The 14,598-nt window shown below is 38.1% G+C and overlaps 1 pseudogene; it reads left to right on the top strand.

The window, feature by feature from the left end:
- The first annotated feature begins 3,793 nt into the window (after positions 1–3,793).
- LOC121754735 lies at positions 3,794–10,662 on the top strand (annotated as a pseudogene).
- The last annotated feature ends 3,936 nt before the right edge of the window (positions 10,663–14,598 follow it).

Below are 14,598 nucleotides of genomic sequence, written 5' to 3'. Positions count from 1 at the left end.
AACACAAAATTAGGCTTCTTCTTCTCAATCGCAAAAACACATTACCTAGTTTTGGGATTTATGGTTTCCGACTTTTTCCTCCTAAACAAAGGATGGAGGATAATGTAGACCTCAAACTTGTGCATAATAAATAAAAAAAGCATAAAGTGTTTCATCCAAATAAGTATAAAGTAAAGGCTAAAATTAGTCCTGAACATATGGTCGTTTTACGATTTTGGTCCCAAGACATTATATTTTGAATTTTTGCATCCCAAACATTTTAACTCGGATCACAATCAGTCCAAAACTGACGGATCCGTCAAATTTTAACACTCAACGCATTTACCAAATTAAGTTGAGTGATAATTTTTAATTATTTCAAAATTAAAATTATTTTGAAAAGGAAGACAAATGGCACGTCGTCGCCAAGATCCCCACCTCTCCCGCTCTCCCCCCGCCGGAGAAGACCGCGCCGCGCCAACAAGAAAAGTAACCTCCTCCTCGCTTCATCCGATCCGAGAAACGCAGCCCTTCCCCAATTAAAACCCTAGAAACCCTCACCGACGGAGCAGGAGATCGATCATCATCCACCAAGCGGGCGCCGGCTGCGGAGGGGGAGACGACGCCGGCGAGGCTGTCAGTGTTCAAGAAGCTGATATCGTGCACGTTGGAGGGGAAGGTGAAGGAGAACTTCGCTATCGTGAAGAAGTCGAAAAATCCACTGGAGGGTTTCAAGAGGTCGATGATGGATATGACCGTGGAGAAGCATATGTTCGACAAGAAGGATCTGGAGCAGCTACTGCAGTGCTTTCTCTCCCTCAATTCCACAAACTATCACGGGATTATCGTCGAGGCCTTCTCCCAGATTTGGACGACCATGTTTGCGCTGCCGGTGGGGCATTCCCAACGGCGGAGAGTATCGTGAGTAGCCTCGTTATTGCTAGATGAATCATTAGTCCATCTATCAATAATTAAAAATTATCGATTAACAACTTAATTCGCTCAAAATCGCGTTTAAACACATTGACTGTTACAATTTGACGGTTCATTTTTTGGGACTGATTTTGATCCGAGTTGAAATATTTGGGATGCAAAAATTCAAAACATAATGTATGAGACCAAAATCATAAAACGACCATATGTTCAGGACCAATTTTGGCATTTACTCAATAAGTATTTTTAACACATCATTAACAAGAATATTAAAAGTTAAAAAAATCAAAAGTAGGAGACTCAGTAGCAAATCCATAATAAAAAAACAGGGACAAAACCCAGGAACAAAGCGCTGAAAAGCTTCATTGAATGACTTCAAAACATAATTTTAGACGACGTTTTAATCAATCTCCGTTACGGGATAAGCAACATTGTCGTCCTCCTGAGTTCAATAGTATAGTAAATCGTCCTAGACTGAGACAATAATCACATGTATAAGTCGTGAACTTTGTTAAAAATTGATGTTTTCACCATTCAAGTAATAAAGCGCCTAAAATGATTGAACTTCGTCATCTACAACTAGTAGTACAGAGTACATATATATAAAACAACATTGACATATATTCGTTTCCAACTAGAAATTGACTATCTTCTTCAAGAAACTCACAACTTGATCTATCCACAATAGGGCATCATACTCAATCTCCCTTTTGGAGGTTCAACGATGGGCGATAGGTCCTGCAATTGTCACATATCACATCAAATCCCCTCATGCTGGAGGTGAGGTTATCCGTCCATTATCTAACCAAATCCTCCATAGATCGTCATTGCTAACAAATTAGCTGAAACAATATTGTGTTTCAACTCTTCAAGGCATTACTAAAGTTAGCACAATGGTAATGAGGGTTCGATCCCACAAGGATGAGGCCAAGTTGTGTTCTTTGTGCTCAAAAAAGGTTCTTGGTGATGCCACCATGCCTTAAGTTGTGTATTTGGTTGCACTGGATGCTCTCAGTGCTAAGTATTGTAATTGACCTTTATCTTGTGCTGCAATAAAATAAGATCTAAGTACTAAATATGGCTACTAGTCACTACTTAGGTACAAACGAAAAGTACTCCCTCCGTTCCATTCAAGATGTCCACCTTCATTTTTAGTTTGTTCAATTCAAGATGTCCACTTTCTATATTTGGAATTATATATCTCTCTTCTCTCTCCTCATTAAAATATTCAATTACTTTTTCCACTCTACTTTATCACAAACAACTATTCCACCTAAAACTCCGTGCCACTCAAGAATGTGACCATCTTGAACGGGGCGGAGGGAGAACATATGAACACTAGGAAATTTAAAATTCAAGGAAAATTACGAACATAGAGAGGGTGTGTGTGAGGATTTTATGAAAGATTTTTACCTTCACTACGAGTTACCATTGATGGCCATCTACGTCGATCTTGTGATCACCGTTTATGTTAAAACCTATGCCGCTCACAGCTAATATCCGCGATAATGCGACATAGCTCTTTTTCCAAGTGTGAATTTTTGACAGAATGTGAGGATTCACATTCAAACCACAACCCGAAAATTCGATCCTCATAGATTCCTCCACCTTATCCACGTAATCAAGGTAAAAACCATTGTCACTCTTCCACCCTTTAGCAACCATCACTTTTAGCAAGCTGCTACTCCTCTTCCCTGTCGTTCCACAAGCTTCATGTCATGTCCATGTTGCTTTGCTTGCGTGCGTGACTAGGCATGGGTACTATATGGATAAAAATGTCGCAGTTCGATACATGGATAAGGGTCACTGGCGGATCCAAGTGGGAACAAAGGGGTACGAGTGTACCCCAAAATGTTCCCACTTAATGATATATTGTTATAGGAATTGGTAGATGAGGCGGTGGTCTAGTGGCAAAGGGGTTGTCTTCATAAGTGAGAGGACCGAGTTCGATTCCTACTTGTGCAGTTTTATGGTTATGTTTATTTCTTTATTATAATTTGTAGTTACCGAGAAAAGCTTTTTCCCCGCATATAGAGTTTCTTTATCATGTTTTGCACTCTATTATCTCTTGTAGTTATAGTTCATTTTCCATATTAGGTAATTTTTATTTTCTTTATATTTTTATTTATTTACTTTTGTATATATTAGTTATTTTTTTCATTATCTTTCTAATTCAATTTTAAAAGTTAGATAATTACCTTGATGTGATTTGATTTTATTATCACATTGTTTTTTATATAGTTTGCCTCTTATTATTAATCTTAATTAAGTACTCCATATATTAATGTTTTTATATGAATTTGGAACTTTAATTTCTCGTAGATATTTACATTATCCCATTTTAAAATTAATTGTGTTTTAAAATTTAGTATTTTTTATATACTAATGTGTTATGTACATACAATTCGCACCCCCAATTGAAAATTTCTGGATCCGCCACTAATAAGGGTATCCCATTACTTTGAGAGACAAACATAAGCACTCACATCGGCTACCTACACCTTAGTGAGCCCAGTTTCCTTGTGTAGCAACATTGTCTTTCCTTAGTTGCGAGAAGCTAACGGGATGATGTTTGTGAGCTCGGAATCAGCCATCACGATTGAGATACGAAAACAAATTAACTACCATCAAATAGTGCAATATAGTTAAATACGCAAAGGTTGAGATCTGTACATAACAAGGTCACATACCCATTTTTAATTCTAACACTTTCTGCAGGCTTCTATGTACAACTACGAAGAAAACAACTAGAACACCACCGCACTTCGATCATGTCACGCTAAACATCAATTGGAACAGATTGCGCAATGAAGTTACCTTCGAAATCTACCACGAAGAGCAAGAATGGCTTAACATAGCTCTAGAGGGAGAAGGGCGGGAAATGGTAGATGAGAAGACTGTAAATTTAGCTATATATGTGACTATGAATTTGTAGAATATTTTGGGAATTAATCAACACTTAAAAGGACAAAATTGTCAATCTTTATGTAAACCACATGACCTGACATTTGTACAAAACATGGAATAGTGGATTGAGGACTCTAGGCCCATCTACAAAACATGAGACCAATATAATTATTTATGGTCCATACAAGATGAGAAGTCCATTCAGTAATCTAATATATTATATTCAATCCATCCTGTAAAACACCCTAACGGGTGTGATATCCCAATAAAGAAATGTGTCACTTAGATTGAAATTGAGAGAATACTGTACTATAATCATTTCCAACTAACTAGATTTTCATCCAATGAAACCTTGTTTAAAATATCTCCCAGAGACATATCATCTCCAACGCACCAAGATACAATTCTATACAATAACAATGGTAGTATTTCATATGGTCGTATGCCACCTAAATCGTACCCAAAATGCGATGATTATTGGGTTATGAAAAACACTCGCCTAATGACATGTAAAAGTAGCTCATAACCAACACCGTATTCTCAGTGTTACTTGTTAGTTAGTTATGGTCTTCCATATCTATGTTGGACTCCTTTAATACAGAATGACTCTGATTGCTTGTCCATCCAGGATGTGGAAAGACTCCTTTGGAAAGGCTTAACAGGAATTTTATGTTACAAATCTGCTAAGGTAATCTTACTAAACTTTTCCTCCAAACTTTAATGGAACAAGAGATGTTTGAGATAAGGTCAAAATGAAAGAGGATATGTAGCTTCTTTTGTTTGTCGTTAGAAATAAATGTTCTGAACTTCTTCCTTTTAAATGTGAAATCTCAAGAATTCAGGAAGGAACTTCACTCTTTGTTGTGTAATTTTCTATTACTATGGCATGTTTCTGAAGGAGAATCATAACTGATGTCAATATCGTCTGGTATGTTAGATAACATGTAAGAATGTCATCAGGTTTCAGGAGATATCTCGTACAATGGATATAAACTTGATGAGTTTGTACCTCAGAAGACCTCAGCTTATATAAGCCAAGATGATTTGCATATCCCAGAAATGACTGTACGGGAAACACTTGATTTTTCAGCTCGCTGTCAGGGTATTGGTAGCAGAGCAGGTATACTATTTAAATGAGGAAACTCAGATTTCATTTTATAATTAGTTGTTCTGATATGCCGTTTTCTTCTAAAGAAATTATGGCTGAGGTTCAGCAGAAAGGAGAAGAAGCCAAAATTGTTCCTGATCCAGAAGTGGATACTTACATAAGGAGAGCTCATATTGCAACTTTCCTTGATTTGTAACTGGACCTTGATATCAATCTTCAAAGCGAATTGTTTAGGCTACCTTCTTTCTATAGGACCACTATACCACCTTAATTAAATTCTAAGACCCGGAAATAATATTTAAAATTCAAGTAGAGAAAAATTAAGAATGTGAGCTCAAAATCTACCCAAGATCATTGATCCCAAACACCAATACTGGATTACGTTCCAGTTTACAACATTTGAATATAAAGTCTTTTAATCTATCTTTTGAGTTTTTAGGTTTCATGTTGCTATGTCCTGATATCGGCATCATTGTGCAGGCAATTTCTGTGGAAGGACAAAGGACTTCTCTTCAGACAAACTACATTTTGAAAGTATTTGATCTAGCTTTAGTAAATTATCTTTTTTGATATCTTTATTGGTGCAATTGTCTTTGACAATTTTCGTATTCTTAGATTCTTGGTCTTGATATATGTGCTGATACACTTTTTGGAGATGCCATGAAGAGGAATATCTGGTGGCCAGAAAAGAGACTTACTACAGGTAAATTTGATGCCAATACCTTTTATAGCTTATATGATAAGGAATGATGTTTAAGGATTATCGCAAAATTGAAAACATTTATTGTAACCTAAAAATTAGTTATTGCTGTGTGTACATATTTCAGTAGTTAAGATGAACAGTACCATGCAGGTGAGATGATAGTTGGACCAACAAAAGCCTTATTTATGGATGAAATCTCGAATGGTCTAGACAGCTCAACCACATATCAGATAGTTTGTTGTCTTCAACAACTCGCACACATCTCAGATGCTACAATAGTTGTTTCTCTTCTCCAGCCTGCACCAGAAACATTTGATCTCTTTGATGACGTAATTTTGATGGGTGAGGGAAAAACTGTTTATCATGGACCTCGAAGTGATGTCTTAGAGTTCTTTAGAAATTGCGGATTTGGGTGCCCTGAGAGGAAAGGAGTGGCTGATTTTCTCCAGGAGGTAAGTGCATCAAGTGCACAAAAGTGCGTTTTGTCTTTTGCCTGATAAGATACAACATTGAACTATTGACTCGTCTTCCCAGGTTATTTCTAAGAAAGATCAAGAACATTACTGGCTGGAGACACGACAACCTTACACTTATGTGTCAGTTGATATGTTCGCGATGAAATTTAAGGAATCTGCGCATGGAAAGAATCTTACAAGGGAACTTTCTGTACCATTTGATAAGTCGAATAGCCACAAGAGTGCTATTAGTTTTAGTGTGTATTCTCTGTCCAGATGGACTCTTTTCAGAGCTTGTATGTCGAGAGAGTTTCTTCTGATGAAACGAAATGTTTTTATGTATGTTTTCAAAATCAGCTCAGGTTAGCCAAACTTATTTTCTGATTCTTCCTCTCTTGAAGTGCACTGACAATATCAATTTGCACTTTCTGTCTTAACGGTTGTTAACTTTGTGAAGTATCACTGATTTGCAGCTTGTCTTCATTGCTTCTGTAACAATGACTGTATTCCTGAGGACGCAAATGCACGTTGATCTTGTCCATGCAAATGATTACTTGGGAGCTCTATTTTACACTCTCATTATTCTTCTTATAGATGGAATGCCAGAGCTCTCCATGACTATAGCAAGGCTTCCAGTTTTCTACAAACAAAGGACTTGAACTTTTACCCTGCATGGGCATACGCGATTCCAGCAACCATCCTGAAAATTCCTATGTCATTGCTGGAAGCTCTAATCTGGACATGTCTTACTTATTACGTTATTGGTTTTAGCCCTGAGGCTGGGAGGTTAGTAGTGGATGAAACGCTTAAAATTCTTATGCGCTGCTTATATTTTCTTGGAGTATGGTTGTCTTTGATTCATAACATGACCAGCTTGCATCAGTAAACAGCTTGTCAAGATTATTGCTTAATATTAAGCTAGCAATACTGACCCTCACCGTTTTACAGGTTCTTTCGCCAGATGATTTTAGTTTTTTCTGTGCACTTGACCTCATCATCTATGTTCCGATTCCTAGCAGCTCTCTTTCGGACTGTAGTTGCATCTACAACAGCTGGAAGTTTGGCCATACTGTTTGTGATGTTATTCAGTGGCTTTATAATCCCACGGCGTGAGTAATTTCTTAAGTGTTAGTAGTAATTTAGTATCCTCCATGCATTTATTACTCGTGTAATATTACCTCAAAACACAATGTTCTGAAGAAATGGCTTTTGCAGCATCTATGCCAGTTTGGTTGAAGTGGGCATTTTGGGTTTCTCCTCTTTCATATGGTGAGATAGGCCTTTCATCCAATGAGTTTCTTGCTCCGAGATGGCAAAAGGTGGGTGCTTTGTGCGCGTGAACTTCAAAGTTCTCTCTAAGCAATAGTATATTATTATGATCTAAAACTCTCAACTTGATAATTAATCAAATTCTGACTACCATAATGGCGTTCGGTGTTTCATATTTGTTTGTTTTGGTAGGATCTGACTGGAAATACAACCATAGGACACCAAACACTTGCAAACCGTGGATTAGACTTCAGTAAAGATCTCTTTTGGGTATCCGTGGTGCCCTTATCGGGCTAACACTGCTCTTGAACATTGGTTTTGCATTGGCATTGAGTTACTTAAAACGTACGAACATTACTTAAACATTACAAATGCATGCACGATCTTGTACTAATGAATTCCAAATGCACCAGCTGCTGGTTCTCGTGCTATTATTTCAAGCGACCAACTTTCAAAGCTAAAGGGTAGTAGTAAAGAACTGGATAAAAAAGCTAATATTGAAGAGCATTCCAAAGTTTCTTCTAGAGCCAGTGTAAAATATCAAGGAGGTTAGGCATTTTCACATCTATCTATATCCTATAAAAGTACAGTTATCAGAATTGTAAAGACTAGAAATGGTTTGTGTTCTTTCATTGGTTGATGATCTATTTATGCAGATAGAATGGTGTTACCCTTTCAACCCTAAGTATGGTATTCCAAGACGTGCAGTACTATGTGGACACCCCAGCGGTAAATCTGGAAACTGATTTACTAGGAAATTTCCTTATCATCAGATATAAAGACATACTAATCCAACTGCTTGTTTTGCTCTCTGCTTTCTTTTAGGCCATGAAGGAACATGGTTACACTCAAAAAAGGCTTCAGATCCTTTGTGATATCACTGGTGCATTCAAGCCTAGTGTTCTCACAGCACTCATGGGTGTCAGTGGGGCCGGGAAAACGACGCTTCTAGACGTACTTTCTGGAAGGAAAACTAGTGGCACCATCGAAGGAGAAATAAAAATTGGAGGGTATCCTAAAGTCCAGAGTACATTTTCTCGGATTTCTGGTTACTGTGAACAAACTGATATACATTCCCCGCAAATTACTGTGCAAGAATCAGTTATTTTTTCTGCATGGCTTCGTCTTGATCCACAAGTTGACGAAAAAACAAATATGTACGGTAACATGTCCTGAAGCTTCAAACTTTCGCGTTTTAGTAGCAATTTCCCCATCAGTATAATACCATAATTTTGTTATGAAATCTAATAGGATTTTGTCAAAGAAGTCCTTGAAACCATTGAGCTTGACAGCATCAAAGATTCATTAGTGGGCTTACCGAGTGTTGATGGTCTGTCAACTGAGCAAAGGAAGCGGCTAACAATAGCTGTGGAACTAGTTGCTAATCCCTCCATTATCTTTATGGATGAACCTACCACTGGACTGGATGCCAGAGCAGCAGCAATTGTTATGCGGGCAGTGAGGAACGTGGCAAATACGGGAAGAACCATTGTGTGCACCATTCACCAGCCGAGTATTGACATTTTTGAAGCATTTGATGAGGTAAACAGCTATGTACTCTAGTTTGTTTGATAATCTTGTTTACTTGCTAATATGTCATTTTCAATTCTAGTTAGTACTATTGAAAGCTGGAGGTCGCATGATCTATTGTGGGCCATTAGGTCATCATTCTTCTGAAGTGATTGAATATTTTGAGGTGTGTCTTCCCTTGAGATTTCTATATGTTTCTTGTTATTTGAACTTAATGGATGTGTTTTCTTAGCAGAAAATTCTATATTAACTTTCTGGTTTCAATTTTCGTAAAAGGCAATCCCTGGTGTGGAAAAAATCAGAGATAACTACAATCCAGCTGCATGGATGTTGGAAGTCACTTCCACTTCCTCAGAAGCTGAACTTGGCTTAGACTTTGCTGAGATTTACAAGAAATCCAGTTTGCATGAGTAAGACCATCATGAATAACATCTTTAGTGTAGCTTCAGTAATCTAGTCATGGAAATTTTTATCCTATATTGTGATACCTTTCCTCTTTTATTCAATTATCACTTCAACTCATCAGGCATGCTCTTTTCTCTCTATTTTTTTGGCTGAAGGAGTAACAAAGAGCTTGCAAATAAGCTCAGCATACCACCTGCTGGATCAAAAGATTTGCATTTCTCAACCCGATACCCGCAAAATGGTTGGGAGCAATTCAAAGCTTGCCTCTGGAAGCAGCACTGGTCTTACTGGAGGAGTCCTAAGTACAACGTGATGCGCTCGCTTCATATGATTTTTGCAGCTTTTCTTTTCGGCTTGGTGTTCTGGAATCAAGGCAAAAAGTGTAATTTCCTGCAATACTATACTGGACAAAACTTGATGCATTTCTGCAACCTTCAGAGTTTGCTGTCTGTTTGTTTCTATCCCTTTGCATAAAAAGTTTATTTAACATCTTTTGCCTTGTGTGTGAACAGACATAATCAGCAGAGTCTATTCACTCTGCTGGGCTCAATGTACGCCTCCACGCTATTCTGTGGTATAAACAACTCCTCTTCAGTCCTGCCATATGTTAGCACCGAGCGAACTGTTCTCTACAGAGAAAAGTTCGCTGGAATGTATGCTTCATGGGCTTACTCAGCCGCGCAGGTATGCTGCTCGCCATGCCAAATGCTACCAAAATCACTTGTCACCAAAATGTCTGATGAGTGTTGATATTTCCAGGTCATTGTCGAGATTCCGTATCTGTTTGCACAATCAGTTGTATTCACGGTCATCACATATCCGATGATCGGATACTACTGGACTGCATACAAGGTGTTTTTCTACATTTACACCATGTTCTGCACGCTGCTATACTTCACTTACCTCGGAATGCTGCTGATTGCCATAACACCAAGCTTTCCAGTGGCTGCCATTTCGCAGTCGGCCTTTTACACCATGTTCAATCTGTTTGCCGGATTCTTGGTCCCTCACCCGGTTAGTTACTCACTTGTCTCTCCACAAGCAAGCTTGATTTTGTAATACTATCTGTTTTTGTGGCAGCAAATTCCGAGGTGGTGGATATGGTTTATTACATGGTTCCGACTTCATGGTCGTTGAACGGCATGCTTAATTCACAATTTGGTGATATAGAAGAGAAGATCTTGGTGTTTGGAGAGACCAAAACGGTAGAAGCCTTTTTGAGGGATTATTTTGGATATCAACACCGTCTTCTACCTCTTGTTGCTGTCATGTTGTTGTTCTACCCTATTCTTTTTGCTTCTCTTTTTGGAATTTGTATTTCCAAGTTGAACTTTCAAAGGAGGTAATGTAATATAATCACACGGCATGCCGTCTGATCTGTGTCATAAGTTATTGTAACAAATTCATAGTATCTCTTTGCAGCAAGATCTGCCCTCTGTTACCAACTGCGGGCACAATTCATAGGAGTATCTCTTATATCTATATAAAGAAGGTAATTGGTTGTTAATATCACGAATTTTGTTCTGATTTCGGATTTTCTCACAACATTGAAATGGAAAAATGTGATTATCTCATAGTGACATTCTTAATACATTTGGAAACACTGAAAACGTCGACTTGCTTTCTCATCTGCTTGACTTCTCCTTTTAAGTTCTTGTTCGCATGACCTAGAATTCGCAGTCTGCTTAACACAACTTCTCAAAAAAAAATTAAGGTGGAAGACGAAAACTTGTTTTTTGATGCATATTAAATAATTAATAATAAATATTTTTGGTTTCACGAAAAATCTACACAAGTAATAAAGTACGACCATAATTAAAGCTTTGTTAGCATATTAATTGATTCAATGTTTAATATTTTTTGATAGCATCAAAGAATTAAAGAACATTTTAAATCAGAAAATAAAACACTAATGATGAAGAAAATTAGATTTTAGGTGCATTGAAAAATAAATTTATATTCATCAAAAATTTCAATAATGGGAATGAATAAAGGCTAAAATATTGAGAAAATTTGATTTTAGGTGCAATTAGTTTACATATTATATATATTTATATTTATCAAAAAATTATTAAATGGCTACCGTGAAATTTTTTCTCATTACAAGAAAAAAAAGAGTAAAATGTGGTAGTAGTACAAATATTCAGATTTGACAGAGCGAGAAATTGACGGGAGTCACGGGACTAGTGAAGCCAATTTTTGAAGGGGTAAATAGCAAATTGAGTTATATTCCTACTAGTTCTCCTTGGGTTCATGAAATATTATTAGCTTTTACAGTATTATTTTGGTCTATCTGCAAAATTTGGTTCACCTTTTTTTTCATGTTTGAGAAACCAGTCCACTAACTTATTACATTCATATTACATTATAAATTAATATATAAATATAAAACTCACATTCTACTTATTTTTTTTCACTCACTTTTTTTCACATCTCTTAAAACCCATACTAAGTTAAATGTGGACAACATTTCACGAACGGAAGGAGTATAACTTATAATTTAGTGAGAAAGTTATAAATAAATTGATTTATCATTATACTCAACAGTTTTATGGCTTGCCATAAGTTGATTATGCAGATTGATTAAATTAACTAGCAATCCCAAACAACGGCGGACGCAAAAAAAAAAATTTGGTAGACGCTTCATTGTATATATGTGTGTGAAAGAATAACTACCAATTAGTATATGAAAAATAATTTTGATAATGATCATATGAGTTTTACTGCAAATCGAAAAGTAAGAGAGTGGTTTTAAAAAAAATGATTGAAATATTACCGTAAATAGCTTTAATGGACACAACAAAATAGAAAAATATAATTATTTTTCATGGATGGAAAAAAATATACACTACCATAGAAAAAATCACAATCATAACAACTGTTATTATTATAAGTAATATGAATCGATGGCAAATATAATATTAAAGTTCAAATTAAATAAATCAAAATGTCACCCTAAACTAGAAATAAAAAATAAATAAATAAATAATACAATCAATATTATAGCACATGGATGTGATCAGATCAATAAGTGAATTTCTGTAAAAAATCAAATCAAATCTCAGTCATTGGATCTTGTGATGTAACCGTCAGATTAATGTTACGTGTCATCTAATAATGTAGATTATTAGTCTAATAATGTACCATTTTAGTAAAATAATGTAGCATTTTTGTTTAATAATGTAACATCTTAGTCTAATAATGTATCTTATCACAACCATATAATCTAAGTATCTAAGGGCTGAGATTTGCTTTGACTTTTGACAGAATTTCACTTATTGACCATAGTGCGCCCTTAGGGCATCCACAATGGGGTGCCCTATAGTCCGCCATATAGGGCGCTCTATGCTCCGCCACATCAGCATTTCATCCTCCTACCATTCCACCTACGGTGAGATGCCCTATAGTTCACCCTAAGCATTTTATTTATTTGAATATTTAAAACACTACAAAAATTGGAAAAAAAAACTTCATTTCATTAAAATTCAAAATTACACTACGAAATAAAAAAAAACTACAAATTCTCAATGGCGGTTACGGTCCCAAACTTCTTCAATCATGTCGTTCATGAGCTGAGCATGGTCTTGTTGGTTGCGCATTGAAACCTGTCTAGATAGAACCTCATTGAAGCCCATCGGTAATCCTCGAACGTGGGGCGGGGCCGCCGTGCTTGAGGTAGATTCACCTTCATCATCGCCCCAATCGGTGACTCTTCCACCTTCGTGTTCGACTATCATGTTATGCAAGATGATGCACGCATACATGACATCGGCGATGACGTCCTTGTACCAGAACCGCGCCGGACCCTTCACTATTGCCCACCGCGCTTGGAGCACACTAAATGCCCGCTCCACATCCTTCCGCGCAGCCTCCTGCTTTTGCGCGAATAAAACTCTCTTCTCACCCATTGGGCAGCTGATCGTCTTCAAAAAAACAGGTCACCTCGGGTATATGCTATCGGCCAAGTAGTACCCCATATGATATTGACATCCGTTGGCAGTGAAGTCGATGGCCGGGCCGTTGCCATTGCATTGCTCGGTGAAGAGGTTGGATGAGTTGAGGATGTTGATGTCGATGTTCGGCCCCGCTACACCGAAGTAAGCATGCCAGATCCAGAGCCGATGGTCAGCGACGGCTTCGAGGATCATCTTCGGGTGGCTGCCCTTGTATCCACTGGTAAATTGGCTTCTCCACGCCGTCGGGCAATTCTTCCACTCCCAGTGTATACAATCGATGCTCCCTAGCATTCCAGGAAAGTCGTGCGCCGTCTCGTGCGTCTTCATCAGGGTCTGGCAATCCTCAGCAGTCGACTTTCGCAAATAGGTGTTGCTATAAGCCTCCACAACTCCACTACAAAAATTCTTCAGGTACTCGCGGCCAGTTCTCTCCCCGACGTGAAGGTACTCGTCGAACATGTCCTCCGTGATGCTGTAGGCCAACAGCCGGAGCGCAACCGTGCACTTCTGCAACGGCGTAAGTCCGGGTCTGCCAATGCCATCTTCCCGATACTGGAAGTATTCATCATGTGCCTCCAACGTTTGGACAATACTGAGAAAAATATCTCGTCGCATTCTAAAACGGCGGTGAAAAATCGTCGGGCCCCACCGTGGTTGCTCGTCAAAATAGTATCCGAACAGACGTTGGTGAGCTACGTCGTGCTCGCGGCGGACAAACGTCCGACGTCGAATCGGACATGGGATCCGCACCGCCTAGGCCTGCTCCGCCGCTTCGCGCTCCATTTCGGCCAAGCAGCCTCATGAACGCAATCGAATAAGGCCCGAGTCAAGGCCAGAGTAATGCCCATCCGAGGTACTCCAGTCGTCGCCAGGTTTCATTTTTTTCAGTGAGAAAGATTGGGAGTGAAATATTGGTGTGTGGGGAAAGTGAAAGATGAGAGAGAATTATTGGTGTGGGAAATGGAAGAGAAATGAGGGTTTAAATAAATAAAAATTTCAAAAAAAAAGGGAAAACGCGTTGCATCGTCCGCGGTATCCGCGTGACCCGCAGTGGGGCGGACGATACCGCGGACGATGCATGTTCCTACGCCATCGTCCGTGGACGATGCATCGGGCATCGTCCGCATGGCTACAGTGGCGGACGATAGTGGATGCTGTTATAGCACATCTTTTAATTCTCCACATTAAGATAAATAAATTGCACCGTATTACTAACAATTTCTATCAAAACAACGGCCAAATTTTTAAAATCCTTTTCCTTAATTTTTAAAAACAATTTGGTGCCCCCACATGTCATCTCCACGTGCCATCTGTAGTACTGTAATTATTTTTAATTGGCCAAATATGTCATCT

Source organism: Salvia splendens, chromosome 11, assembly GCF_004379255.2.
Source record: "Salvia splendens isolate huo1 chromosome 11, SspV2, whole genome shotgun sequence".
In the NCBI taxonomy this organism is placed as follows: Eukaryota; Viridiplantae; Streptophyta; class Magnoliopsida; order Lamiales; family Lamiaceae; genus Salvia; species Salvia splendens.
Note: the sequence above shows the minus strand (reverse complement) of the source record. Positions and strands in the feature narration are given on the sequence as shown.